We start from the raw sequence: 13,084 nt of genomic DNA on the forward strand, positions 1-13,084 counted from the left end.
TCCAAAATGATCAAGAGCTCGCAGGCTCAAAATAATAACAATAATAATGGGCTCGCAGGCCCAAAATAATTAAGAGCTCGCAGGCCCATAAAACGACAAGAATAAAAATTAACCATTCAATACATCCATATGTCGAGTTCATAATTGTCCACTAATAATGCATTTATCACATAAATGTATTCTTATATAATATCTAACATTATATGCAAACATGTTTCAAGTTTCTAGCAATTAAGATTATCTAAACTCTTTTAGACAAATGGATCGGAGTAATTAAATAATTAATTAATCATATTAATCAATTATTTTATTAGCAGGCATAATTACTTAATTAAAATCAAATTTTATTTAAATATCAAATTGGAGTCCAACTCAAATTCCACAATTATAAGGCAGGATTATTTAATTAAAATCAAATTTCAATTAAATATCAAATTAGAGTCCAACTCTAATTTCAAAACTTAAGGCGGTTGAATTTAATTTAAAAAAAATCAAATTTTAATTAAATAACAAAATTAGAGTCTAACTCTAATTTCAAGATTTTAGGGCGGATTTATTTAATCAAAATCATATTTTAATTAAATACCAAATTAGAGTACAACTCTAATTCCAAGAAGAAATTTATGGCGAGACAATTTAATTAAAATCAAATTTTAATTAAACACTAAATTAGAATCCAATTCTAACTTAAATTGAATTAAGATTTTAATTTAGGATAAAACTCCTAAATAAAATAAAATTCAATTTAGGGTCAAAGTTTAATATTTAAGTTAAAATCATATTTTAACAAAAATATAAAAAATCGTCAACTTTAAATAGAATTTTAAATCTGGGTCAAAATTAAAATTATGGGTCAAACCCATTTAAAGTACAATTTTAAAACCAATTCAAAATTCAAATTCAAATTCAAAACCATTTAGAAATTGAAATTTGACTCAAGTTAAAATTTATAATCAAAGCCTCACAATTTCAAAAATTTCAGAACCGACCCTCACAATTTCACAAATTACAAAATTAGGTCCTTATTTGAAAATTACAACTTAACCCTATAATTAAATTGCAGGCAAGGGCCTGCAAATTATCAATTTTCATTAGAGGCCCCCGCCTCCAATCACCCACAGTTTGAAAACCCTAGAATTTAAAAATAAAAAATAAAATCCTTTCCTTTCTCTTCTTGGCGGCGCCGGCAATGACCAGCGTCGTCTCTCCGTAGTGCCAGGCAGCCGGCGCTGCTACTACAATAGCAGTAGCGCCTGCTACCAAGTTTTGGCAGCACGCTGCTGTGTGCAACGCTGCTGCTGTAACCAACCGCCCAGCAGCGCCGGAGCAGCGTCGGCGAGATGCGTCTAACGTCGTCGGCAGTGTCCTGAATTTCAAATTCATTCAATTTTTTTTATTTATTTACGAAAATTTAATTTTTATCTCAAAACAAATTTTTTTGAATATGATAATAAATTTTCTTAATTGCTAGAAACTAAAACATGTATAACAATAAACTTTTGATTGCTCAAAATGTTAAACAATTTCTAACAAATATAAAGTAGGCTCTGATACCACTGTTGGGAATCTACTTATACATGTACAGCGAAAAATTTAAATTATTTCAATTCCCACCGATGACCCCTTTGTGTTTATATAGAAATCGTGATAAAGATTATATATTTGAAGAATTTTGCAAACCTTTTTGCTTTTCTTTTCTTCCTGTAAACTCGATTTGTCACCCACAGCTGTCCAATTGTCCAGCCTCCAACAGTGATCCACACAGAGAACAAGATTGCAGCTACCAGAGTTTTCTCCTCTTGTGCTAGCAAGAATAATTATGAAAAAAATCATATGGATTGAAAACTCTAGTAATGTATTTATATAAGTCAAAACGGACCTGACCCGGTCCGGTCCAATATATATTAATCCTTTTAATTAAATTCGGTCCGTGAATCAATTAATCCAATTAATTAATTCGAGCCTATAAATAACCAATTCAATTAATTAATTTATCCAACGATTGTTAAATTAATTAATTGACAAATTGCAATCTTCCAATTCTCTTTTATGTGCGATCCATCAGGCTCCCGATCACGATGCCTAACGACGTCAAATATTATTTTGATTTAATCAAAATTGATAAATTAAAATATCATTTTAATTTATCACAAATTCACACTCGTCGTCCCAGATTGACATCTAGCAATGTGTCAGGGCAATACATGTGATGGGGAATGTCATGTGGTATGACAAAACTAAACTCGTTCGTTTATCGTGAAATTATAATTCTTTCGTCAATATGATCCGATCAATTACAAGATATGGAATTGTGTCAATCCCGAATATCGATCATATCTTTTACTCCACTATTAAGTCAATATAAGTCAAAAACTCCTTTTCGACTTATGAGTACACCTTGACCAAGAATTTCATCATCGACTTAATTGAATGAAACGCAAATCATAATCTCCTACTATCTAAAAGTGACGAATCCTTTATTGGTCAATTACAACCTTCATACGATTCTTGACGTACCCGAACGATGTCGTATTAGCGGTCCTTTGCAGAGCAACATCCAACACCGTCAAAGTATGATTGTCCTCATATAAAGTACCATGACAACCTCAAGTCAAAGGACCAATTCCACTATCGAATATTAGAAATTAACCATTGACACTCAGATAGTTATCCATGTGGAATCTCTCGACGGGTCTCCAATGTTTTATTCTATAACAAAACATCCACGTGTTCATTTAAGTGTCACCACACTTTAACTTGTGAGATCAGCTACTTACTTCATAAGTAAGAAATGCCACACGTGATGGTCTATCCGTAATAACGATATCCGTATCTCGTTATTATTTACAACCACGGATGATTTAAGATTCAATTAGATGTAATTTGTATCTCACAATCACAACTCATCGTGATTAACAAATTACAAAGATTTGAATCTACGAATTCTATTATTTATTTAATTGTTTATTAATTAAATAATAGATCTGTCATTAAATTGTATTAATTATATATCAAAAGTATTTATGTTCAAAGTTATTTGGACTTAGGACATAATACTTACAGTTTAAGCATGCCACTATGGTAGGGGAAGTCTTTGAAAGAAGTGAAGAACAAAAAAGAGAGAGAGTTTAATTAATACACTACAGAGAAAATGCATTAGACCAGGACCTCTTCAAAGATGTAGGAGTGATACTACTTTAAATAAGGCATCACAATCAAGGAAACATTTACAATTATCCACACGAGTGTCGCACTGCCAATAGTTTTGCCAAGAAACCCCAGCCCCAACCACTTCCTCTTCCAGTGGGTCAACTGCTCTCCCTGAACCTGCACTTACGCTAAAGGCCCACTTGCCGCAGATGGTTCCAGCGATAGAGATGATTCATCCAATTCACGTCTCCTAAGCCATCAGGAATCGATTGTAGATTGGGGAGTTTTGCATGTCCTAATAGCAATTTATTTTCTGACCATTCCATTTGAAAATTTTGTTGTTTATATAATTCCTGACAGAAGTATGTTGAAATGGATACAGTAGCAGAATGATCAACTCATCAATATCTCTCGTGTTCAAATCTTGCAGACTCCCTCACACAGTACTTTTGCTAGTGTTGTAGATAGCTCAGTGTCAAGTCCAAAGAAGGTATATAGGCATGAGTCTTTTGACAACTGGTTCATAGCCAGTAAATCCTTATATAGTTGTACTGTACTAGGGTCTAGATGCTACTCAAATCCAGATACAGCTACAAATTCGGACATAATTTTATTGGAGGGGATATGTCATTCCATCTCTTTTGGCCTTACGACAGGTGTTCAACGTTACCTAGCCCAAGAATGACAAGTCCTGGTCCTAGCTCCAGAATACACAGCGGTGCAGTCACCCCTCCGTATCCTCGCACTGGAGGGCCAGTAACCGAATTTCCTATGGCACTTGATGATGGAAAGCAGCAGTCTCAATGATTGCATCCTCCTTCAGTAAAAATTTCTAACCCTACTCTTCTCTCACATTCACCAGGAATATAACTGGGAATTCCTCGTAGTCCAGTCGCGGCAGGAATTACTCCAAGCCTTGTTCTCGCTATAAGAAAGATGTCTTCTTCCTAGAGGCACATATGGACATGTTTATTTGAGTTTTCATTAGTAAGTGATCAAAGAGAGTTAGCTTTCATTCATTATAATTTCTTCTTTCTCTAGCAATATTCACTATAAATTTAGGTATTTAGTAATATTTATTTCTTCATATATAATTCAATTGATATTCCTATTATTTGAGTTGGTATTGCTACTTTTTATATTTTCGTTATTTTTTTACTGTCACATGGGTGTTAATGTTGGGCTCGTTTAATTATTTAAACCAATTCCTCTTTCTCCCTTTCATTTGGACCAATATGTGATCATATTTACCTACTTTATGAAAGACAGTGTGCAATGAAGGAGGTCATCAAATGATCTGAAGTCAACGGAAAGTTCAAGCCAGCTTGGACAAGTGAGCGTTTACTGCGTTAAAACTTTTAATCACCAAGGTTGTTACGCCCCGAACTAAACCCACATCAGACGAGGTATAGAATTCTCATACGAAGTGGTTCCACTTTGGAAGTCCACCACCACGTCAGCCTAGGTGTGGAACGCTCATACGAAGTGGTCCCCCAATGTGGTTCCTCCACCACGTCAGCCGAGGTGTGGAACGCTCATACGAAATGGTTCCCCTAAGTGGTTCCAATTGAAATAATCTGCTATCACACTACGAGACATGGATAATTTTGCAAAACTGACCGAAGCGCCCTGTCCCCCTGAATCCGAGGCAAAATGATCCCCGTGGACCTCGACTTGAGGATCCGTCGCTGATTTCAGAATGAGATCTTTGTCAAGATCATTTCTGCCCCTAAGGTTTAAAATGATTTGACGTCTCCATGATGCTAGTTGATATTACCTATCAACTTTATGTCAACTCAACTCGGGAGAAGTAACTACCCGCCCATTCTACAGACGCGGCTGATTGACGCCTATGAGCAAATGCCTCATACCTTTCAGATGTATACACGTGTCTCACATCCAACGGCTCTCCTCACCAATAAATACTCAAGGTTTGGCAAGAGGCAAATGTAATGAAACTCTTTCTACTTAGCACTCCATAGCAAGTAAACACATATACTCCTCCCCACTATTTTGCACAACCTTGCTACTGTTCCAATCACCTGAGCCTAATTTGACCGTCGGAGTGTATGTGGCCGCCGCTACCCCCGTTGGTTCCGGCCGTGTGCATTTGACCGTGCGTTGATTGTGCGCAAGGAGGAATACGTGGAGTGGCTATCGGTTGATCACGTGCAGGGTCCAATTTTCGAGGTCAACAATGGTCATGAGTTTTCTTCGCAAAATTCAATTTTTTCAGAGGAATAAAAATGTTGAACTATACTAATTTGTAGATTTAATCAATTTCTAGTTATGAATTGGAAACGTGTCTCTGTAAAACTCAACTGGAGTAATACCTTGCAGAGAATTGCACTATTAATTCGCTTGTGGCATATAAACATTGTTCAGTATTATGCATCAGAGATGGTAAGTTTTTTGTTGTAGTTATTGGTTTTCTCCTATTCTTATGCTACTGAAAATTGTATTTGTTGAAGAACAATTGTAAAATGAACAAAAGGTTGCTTTAAATTATTTCTTCACTGAAGTTCCATATGGTTTCTTCCCTGAATATGCTATGCTATAGGAGAAACGCAGTCACATCATGCTAAGACGAAGATGCTATTTGATCCTAAAAATGTGCTTTATCTTTCTCCAGCCATATTGTGATACATATGATTATCGAAGTTCATATGCTGTGCCATTCCTATAGTTTCTTTTGGGTTCTAGATTGATTTGGTTTTTCATTTTATAGTAAATAGCATTGTTCATACTGTGATTTATCCCACATATGGTTCTATCTAGTTTGGTGAGAAGTTTAATTACTGCAGCATACTTCATCTATAGGCAGCATACTTCATCTGTAGGTAGATGACAAGCTACATATATACCTTGGTATGTATCTGGTAGTTCCATTTACAAAATCCTCCAAGAGTACGGCCACTTGGGTGAAGTAGCAATTCGAAGTTATAGTAAACAAATATTAGCTTGGCTGCTTTATTTGCATGCCAAAAACACAATTCATAGGTGGGATTTTATTGGAATAATTTTCTGCTTAGTTTTAAAAATATTGGCCTTTGTTTATCACTCAACTCTTATTTCATCTGGCCTTGGAGGATTATCAACAACTAAGAGATCTATTCTAGGAATATGGGGACTAGTTGAAGTAATGAGTCGCTCATAATTTTTAAACCTTACTCATAAATAAGTTTGATAAATAGTGTATATCTTCAGAGACATCAAAGGGGTAAATATTCTGGTTGAGCCCAATGGCCGGGTGAAATCGGCAGATTTCGGGATGGCAAAACATGCAAGAGGATTTCCCTTAACTACTCCATTGCTATTATCTTGTATTTAGAACCTTTATCTTTGAACTTGGAACGTGGAATTGGTAAAGCAATCTTTTCTAATCAATTGTTGAGATAGCCAACAAAAATAATACACTCAACGTTACACCTAATTTATAAGAGACACTCTTCTAATTATTTGATTCGTTCAATATGTAAAGTGGCAAACTGGATGGGTGAATATTTGACTGATAACCATCCGCCTAAAGCAAAAGCAATACATTTAGAGAATCAATTTTTAGTAAATAAATAAAAGAGTTGATGTCCACTGTGTGAATCTATCTGAATTGTTCATGTTCTTCATTTGATACTTCAAGTTTTCATCTAATCCAGTTTCTATATTTAAGATCACTGGGCCATCTTGTCCATTGTGATGTAGGATAGTTGAGAATTTTAGAAATTAAAACATTAGAGGATAATCAAATTGAAATAACCAGCAGAAGAAGACAATTGAAAAAAAGAAGAAGCAGACAGAATGAGAGTCAGAGAAGAAGAAGAAAGGGATAGGGGGAGAAACCGAGAGGAGAGAGGAGGAAGAAAACGTAGCAAACAACAATTCAATTCATTCATCAACTACCTTTCAATCCCAATTATAATAACATAAATAACAAAATAATAACTTGGGCTTAGGCCAAACTCATATACAAGCCCAATGAGACATAAGCCTAAAATAAGTAACTAAAAGACATAAGTCCAAAATAAATAACTAAAATATAAAATGGGGATGATGTCCGCATCAACTCTCCCGGGGTGGGAGAAAAACTCAACCCCGTCGAGGAGGTAGATCACAAAAGGCTACTATCAATCTCCTAGCCACAAACTGATCGGTTGAGCAAACTTCTTTCGGCGTCTATAGACACGCAAGGTTGGTGGTTCCGGTAGAGGAAGGTCTTGTTGACTCCTATAATGCACCAACAAGTCAGGATCAAGCTGTTGAAGTGTCTCTTTGGAAATCCAAGTACAATCAGAATCAGGACGGCCCTCCCAATAAACAAGGAAGCACTAAATGTCTCCATCCTTGGTTAATATAGTCTGTGCATCTAGAATATCATCGATTTTATCTTTATGTACTGCAGTAGGTGGAATTGGGACAGGGATAACATGTTCAGGATGAGGGTCCAGAGATGGAGGTGTGAAAGGATCATCAGCGAGGTGAAATTGACCTTTGTAAGCAACTAAGTTTTCAACATTAAAGGTAGGGTGGTAGAAAAAATGTGATGGTAAGTCAATGACATAAGCATTTGGATCAACACGCTTTAAAATTTTAAAAGAATCAGCACTACGGGCTTGCAATTTGGAAGCAGGCCCGGATGGACATCGTTCCGGTCTAATTCGAATCATAACATAATCCCCAACATTAAATTCAACATGGCGTTTGTGCAAATTAGCTCGAAGTTTATATAATGCATTACTCGCTTCTAGCTGTTTATTGATCTCAATATGCAAGTCACGCAGATGTTGTGCAAAAGATTCAGCTGACATAGACACACTAGCATGTGGAGACATAAGAATAAGGTCTAATGGTTTCCTAGACTTAAAACCATGAACAACCTCAAAAGGACTCATACCTATAGACCGATTCACTGAACTGTTATATGCAAGTTGGGCAGTAGGAAGAATTAAATCCCATTTCCTAAGATTTTCCTGGACTACACATCTTAATAGATTACCAAGACTGCTGTTAACAACCTCAGTTTGACCGTCCGTTTGTGGGTGGTATGCAGTAGAGAATTTCAGTTTAGTACCAACCATACTCCATAGGGTTCGCCAAAAATGGCTAGTGAAATGAACATCCCTATCTGAGACAATTGTCTTAAGTAGGCCGTACAGCTTGACGATCTCATGGAAGTATAACGTAGCAACCTTAGATGCATCGGAAGTCTTGTTACAGGGAATAAAGTGTGTCATTTTCGAGAAGTGATCTACGACAACAAAAATGGAGTCGTATTTCTTTGGAGTACGTGGCAACCCTAGTACGAAATCCATACTAACGTCTTGCCAAGGACAACTAGGGACGGGGAGAGGAGTATAGAGGCCTATGTTCTGCCTTTTGTGCTTAGATCGTTGACAGGTGTTACATGTGCCAACAATCTTGGCCACGTCGGTCTTTAAACTAGGCTAATAGAATTGACGTTCAATTTCCTCTATGGTCTTATCATGCCCAAAATGTCCAGCCAACCTACCAGTATGACTTTCCCACACTATAAAGTCTCGCACTGAAGTTCTTGGGATGCACAACTTATTGGATCTAAAAAGATAGCCCTCCTCCAAACGGAAACCATCAGTGGTGTCCAACTCCCCATTTTGCAAAGCAAGAAAAATGTCTCTGAAATCGGGACATGACTTGTACTCTTCCTTAAGTCTTTCAAACCCTAGAACCTTAACACTCATGATGGACAACAAGGAGATGCGACGGCTTAAAGCGTCAGCAGCTCGATTTTCAACACCCTTCTTATGCTTTAAGACAAAAGAATAGGCCTGCAAATATTCGATCCAGCGGCCATGCCAAGAATTCAATCGTCTCTGGGAATTAAGGAAACAAAGGGCCTCATGTCAGAAAAGAGGACAAATTCGTGGGGTAATAAGTAATGACGCCAGTAGCGCAAGGCTTGTACAACTGCGTACAACTCCTTATCTTAAGTTTAGTATCATTGCTTGGCATCATTTAATTTCTCACTAAAATAAGCAATAGGATGGCGTTCTTGACTCAAGACTCCACCTATTCCTACCCCTGACGCATCACATTCGACCTCAAAAACTTTGGAAAAATCTGGGAGTCGCATGATAGGAGCCTCTGTCATTCGCCTTTTGATTAACTAAGAGGCCTTAGTCGCTTCCTGCGTCCAATGAAATTCTCCTCTCTTCATACACTCTGTGATAGGAGCCATGATCGTACTAAATCCCTAGATGAAACGACGATAAAAGGTAGCTAAACCATGAAAACTCCTAACACCGTGTATATTCTTGGGATCTGGCCACTCTACAATTGCCCGAATCTTTGCAGGATCAGCAGATACTCCCGTAGCGAAAACAACAAATCCGAGAAACACAATTGTATCCGTGAAGAAAGAACATTTCTTCACATTGGCATACAAGCTTGTTGCACGCAATGTAGAGCAAACTTGCGTGAGATGATCTCGATGTTGTTCCCTTGTTTTGCTGTACACGAGGTTGTCATCAAAGTATACGATAATGAATTTGCCCATGAAAGGCCGAAGGGCCTGTGTCATCACCCTCATAATAGTACTTAGAGCATTGGTTAGTCCAAAAGGCATTACCAACCACTCGTATAGGCCATCTTTCGTTTTAAATGTAGTTTTCCACTCGTCTCCTGGGCGGATCCGAATTTGATGATACCCACTCTTCAAATCAATTTTGGAAAAGATTGTGGCATCGGCCATCATATCTAGCATATCATCATGTCAAGGGATGGCAAAATGATACTTGACAGTGATTTTATTGATAGCGCGACTATCAACGCACATCCTCCAAGAACCATCATTCTTTGGTGTCAGAAGGGCGGTACTGCACAAGGGCTTAAACTTTCACGGATGAAGCCTTTGTGAAGGAGTTCACCCACTTGTCTCTAGAGCTCGGCATGTTCAGCAGAATTCATTCTATAGTGAGGCAAGTTTGGGAGAGATGAACCTGGAACCAGATCTATAGCATGTTGAATATCCCGTAAGGGAGGCAATAGATCAGGGGGGTCGTCAGGAAATACATCCTTAAATTCCTGAAGGAGTGATTGGGCTTCAGTAGGGGTCGCTATTGGGGAATCGAACGGGACTTCCATAACAATCACAGCAAATACGATTGAGTCATTTACGATTGTCCGTTCAAATTCTGCAGGGCTAATCACATGTAATCCTTTCCTCTCGACAATTTTTTTGGCTTGGTGTAAGTCAACAGATTTTGGTGGTAAAAGATTAAGGTGAATCTTCTTTCCATTAAATACAAAAGAACATGAATTCGATCGCCTATGGATAGTTACATCCAGATCGAACAACCAAGGTCGACCAAAAATGACATGTCCAACATCCATAGGGATGACGTCTCACCATTTATGATCCTTATACTCAAGGAATTGGATAGGCACCAGACAATGCTCTTTCACAGCTATAGAAGAAGTGTCAACCCAAGAGACGCTATATGGTTGGGGGTGAGGGACTGACTTCAATCCAAGATGGAATACTATGGTCACAGAGACTGCGTTAATACTACTCCCACTGTCAACAATAATCTTACAACCCTTATTGTTGATCTTGATGTAAGTATGAAAAATGGCATGACAGCGCCAATCATCGACATCCTTAGGTTGGGTAAGGGTACAACGTACAATACTCAACCGAGACGTGTCGGGGGCCAGATAAGTAGGACCTAGACCTACAGGAAGGGTATGAAGGCAACCTAAAAAGGTATCCTCATTATCACCCAAATCGTCAAACTCTTCAAAGTTAGGCTCATAGACTTGATCTTCTAAAGGCTTATCAACGACATCCTTTCGCTCGTCAATAACTAAGGCCCAGCTCGGACATCTAGAGATGTGGCCAAAGCCCTTACAATTGAAGCATTGCAAACGAGAAGAGGTTCTTGAAGTTTCTAGAGCTTTACCTTTATTGTCTAAAGCAGGAAGTGCGTTATATGGTAGGGGTCCAAGAAGAGATTTGGTGGGAGGAGGTGGTGCCGATGAGATGGATGGACGACTATTACTACGCCTTCCATACGGAGTCTTAGTAATCGACTCGTAATCTCGAACTAAGGAATAAGCATCATCGAGAGTGGTGACACCTCGAAGGACAAGCTCACGCCAAAGATCATCTCTTAGGCCTTGTCTGAACCTACTTAAAGTCATAACTTCATCCTCGACGATGTGGCATCGCATTCGAAACTCATCAAATTGAGTAACATAGTCAGTCACTGGACGGTTTCCTTGTGTGAGGGTATTCCACTGGTCCAACAAGTTGCTCCTATAAGAGTGGGGCAAATACTTCTCTTGAAGGCGGCGCTTCATTTCCCCCCAACCTCCAACGGGAGGTGCATGACGCCTTTCAAGAAGGTCCTCAACGCTTTCCCAAAAGAGTTGGGCAGTACCAGTTAATTTCAAACTGGCAAATTGAACTCTTCGATCCTCTGGTACTCCATACCATGAAAAGAAGCGATCCATATCTCTAACCCACTGTGTAAAAACTCTAGGGTCTAAACAGCCATCGAAAGTAGGAGCGTCTAATTTGATGTTTCGAAAGTAACGCTCCTCATAGCGAGGAGGTGAATGAGTTCCATAAGGGTCATGGTCTCGTTCATGATTGCGCTCCTGTTCCCCATTCCTTCGTCCACGACGAACACGCTGTCGACCACCATGCCGACGATGATAGGGTATGTTATGAGACGCTTCAGAGTTATTAGCGTCGGTTGAGGGGGAGGTTTGTTCTAGATTGTTCACCCTAGCAGCTAGTTCTCTACTCTCCTCACGAGTAGTAGTCACCTCGATTTGGACGGTTGCTAATTGAGCCTGTAGTTTAGCTAATTGTCGAGTAAGGGCATCAAATTGATAAGGGTCCATGGTCACAATATTGGAATTGGGTATGACAAAACGATCGCTACGTAAATGCATACAATGTAACACTAGCTAGATGTAGTGAATGACGAGATCAATAAACAACTACCTCAGGAAATGAAAATAACAACTTGAGCATTTAAATTTTAACTTTTTTTTTTTAATAAAATTTTGGGGATTATGAAAATCCAAATATGTAAAGCGGGTACTACTGATCTATGTAAAATAAGGAAGCGAGGGTCAAACACTAGTCAACAACTTAATCATGTAAAATAAATATGGCAGAAGCGGTTAAAATAAATATGGAAAAAGTGAAAATATAGTAAGGCAGAGAATTAGCAGGTCTAAAAGTTTAATCACGTGAATTTTATGTAAAGACTGCAGCGCAAAATTAATCAATGCAATTCAAGACAAACAGCAATATAATTGAGGATGAATTAAAACAATGACTTTCCTTTCGTACGCTTGAAGAAACTACGTCCAATCAACTGAAATGTAAGAGGTACCTGCAAATAATAGAAAAGATGTTTCTCTTCCATTCTTTTTTTTTTTTATACTAATAAAATTGCTAACTAAACAAATGGGCCAAAATAAGGGTATATATGGAGGCCCAAAAAAAAACTAGAGACAGAGACTTGATCTAAAGCCCAAACAAAACCTTAAAATAAAGCCCAAACAAAACCTTAAAATTACAAAGGGCAACTCAGGCTTGGAGACCAAACTCATTTCTCATGTGAAGTCGAGGCGGCAGAGCGCAGGGAAGAGACAGAGAGATGGTCGGGATGGTAACTGTGATGGAACTTCACAATTGTGCAGGCAGAATTGTTTGGCTGCAGATGTTTTGAATTTGAAGAGGGCAGTGGGAGTAATCGTTGGATTCGTATATGGTCGATATGGATCCGATTTCTATTTAATGTTCGGTGGTAACAGTTGATTGTGGTAGTGGAAGGAGAGTGTTGACTGCTTAGGGACACCGGTTTAAGAGCGATCAACGGTTGGTCCTTGAATGTCACGCATTGAGGCGACGGTCGCGGTGTGGGTATCTCAGGTTATTGTAAAA

The 13,084-nt window shown here is 38.3% G+C and overlaps 1 pseudogene; it reads left to right on the forward strand.

Annotated features, from left to right (window-relative positions):
- Window positions 1-3,522: 3,522 nt before the first annotated feature.
- Window positions 3,523-13,084, forward strand: part of LOC111392012 — a 12,339-nt pseudogene continuing 2,777 nt past the window's right edge.

The sequence above is a fragment of the Olea europaea genome, unplaced genomic scaffold, assembly GCF_002742605.1.
Source record: "Olea europaea var. sylvestris unplaced genomic scaffold, O_europaea_v1 scaffold87, whole genome shotgun sequence".
NCBI lineage: Eukaryota > Viridiplantae > Streptophyta > Magnoliopsida > Lamiales > Oleaceae > Olea > Olea europaea.